Here is a 2628-nt window from a genome sequence, read left to right on the forward strand (position 1 = left end):
TTTTACTATGTTCATGGCCGTATATTTGGCTTTAAAGTACGCTTCTCTATATATCTATCTAATATGCAGAATAATTGTAATAAACAAATTTTACATGCAGACCCGCTATACTTGACCCCCCCCCCCCCATATACAAATCTATAGCCCAAGTTTATTTCTAAAGTAACGAAGAAACTAACGAAAAAACTGGTGTGCTCTTGAGTTTTACACAGTGTTAACTGAGTGAGTGGTGCATAATACACACGTATTAGTTTCTTCCCCCCACGGAAAAAAAAACTCAAATAAAATTCTCAAATTTGGAAAGCCTTATTTTACAGGGGGGGGGGGGGTAAACGCCTAGAACAGTTCATACGACAAAAAGTTGACAACCCTAATAAAAGGGATATATATGGTTATAACAGCGTTCACTATATTTGGTCTAAGGATTGTGCCGCTTTATGCTAGAACTTCTACAGTAGATATGGCTACAGTACTCAGAGTCCCAACTTATAGAAACCGGCGTTAACTGGATCTCAATAAGAACTCGTCAAAAATTATCAATATATAAAACATTTTGATAAATAATGTACAGGGTTGCCACCCTGGCCTGGAAGAATTTACTAAATCTGAGAGGAAAATTTTACTAAATCGCATCTGTTTTTACTAAATGGTCAAAAAAAGATTTCCACGTGCGGCTGCCGCCGCACGATCACAATCAAGCATCGATTTTTAATATAGGATGATAATCAATAGGATTTCCACAGTCTTTTTTTCCTTTTTTCTTCTTTTTTCTCTTTTCTTTCATTTTCACAGTATGATTGAAAATTCCGGAAACCTATAAGTTCAAAAATCCTTTTTTTTATTATTTGGATGTACTACTGGATAGGCTTCATATTCCAGATGCGGTGTATCCAAGACGCCATTCAATAGTCTGGAATCTTGGATTCTGGAAATCCTGCTGGTGAAGCCCGGCTTTAAATTTATCAATGGTCTTCAGGTCATAAAATTCAGATATATTTAAAAATTAAAAACAATCAACGAAGAAAAACAGTTACAACTCAGATTCACGAAGTAATTCAGGCAATGGAGTGTTTAGAATCTGAGGTGTGTTTGAAAGTGACGGCTTTTGAAATTTGTCCCCCAGTTTCCGTTTTTAGGATTGAAATCTAAACCCTTCAAATTTGCATTTTTATGAGGAAATATGCCACTTTTAAAACACTAATTGGGCTGGTATTTAAATAAGGGATAAGCTGCTTACAAAGCTTTCTGTCAAATTTTAAAGCAATGAATTTAGGATTTTCTATTTTGAACTGATTTTTCTGGATTCTCTTTTGTTCGTATTCAAGGGAATCAAAAACCAATACAATCTATGTCACTTCAAAATGGAAATGATGTAATCGGCTACAGGTTTAGTTGTAAAAATATGTAAATTAAAATTGCACCTCAAATTGGACTAGGGCTGCCAAGAAAAAGAAACTAATATGACATACAATAATTAGTTTTAAAAAATAACATTTCGTCAATATTCTTCAGGTCAGGCAAATCATAAAAATCGAAAAGTAAGAAGAAACATATTTAGTCACAATTAAAAAAAAGTCACACTTAAAAGTTTTTAGTCGGCTTTGGCCTCATCCGAACTTAAAGTATCAACTAGAGCAAATTCTGACTGAAGGGATCTATTTGTTTCCATGTCTTGATAGCCCGAGTCAAATTGCTGGGGATTAACCAGTCATGTACTCCACTTGCCGACCTGAGAACAAGTTGCTTCGTTTCCATCAGGGACGAATCACTCGAGACATTTAACCTATTCTGGTTTTTAGTTTTGATGACCGACAAAATCAAGAACTGTTTCTCTGCTCTAGCAATTGAATGGAGCAGGCTGCAGAGAGTCAGAAAGAACTTGGGCAAGTATGGAAAAAGTTCGTTTCCAGCAGCGTCTTTAAAAAGGGATAAGGCAAACTAACAAAGGTAGCAGCTGTTATGAGAGTCTGGTATAATTTTCTGAAAACAAATTAAGCCGGCATACCAGTCCTGATTTTAAATAGTTTGCCTTTCAAAACCAGTACCAAGAAAAAGCCGAGAAAATAGAGATTTTTAAGCGCTAGGGTTGACAAGAAATCGCAAAAATGAGAGCAATAGTAGCTATAATATCTAACGTAATCGAAATCAGATTTTGTACTGAATGGACCCTACTTTTTTTTCCCTGAATTCATGGAAAATAACAAAAGTTATGTTTACTATAAATCATGACTTTTTACTAGATTTCGGGAAATTTACTATATCTTCTAAATTTACTAGATTTTTTTTTTACTAGATCTAGTAAAATTTTAATGACGGAGGGAAACAGCGCAAATCTGATAAAGTAGTTTTTCAAGAGAATCTAAAAAAAAGTTGTATTAAATTATTTACACAGATTCATACATTTTCAATTAAAATATTAGTTGCAAAATTTGAAAAAAAAACATGGTGTTGTTTGACCAATATTTATAAAATATTTTTCAAATTACATTTAATAAATATCTAACTTGAAAATAGACTTTAAACGCATGAGTAGCATATACTGAAAATATAAATGCTGAAAGGAGTAATTGGAATGTTGATCAAGTTTATAATGTTCATAGGACAGAGTTTTAATAGTCAATGCCAAGC

The sequence above is a fragment of the Artemia sp. Qi Xiang Cuo genome, chromosome 20, assembly GCF_049724085.1.
Source record: "Artemia sp. Qi Xiang Cuo chromosome 20, ASM4972408v1, whole genome shotgun sequence".
Classification (NCBI taxonomy): Eukaryota; Metazoa; Arthropoda; class Branchiopoda; order Anostraca; family Artemiidae; genus Artemia; species Artemia sp. Qi Xiang Cuo.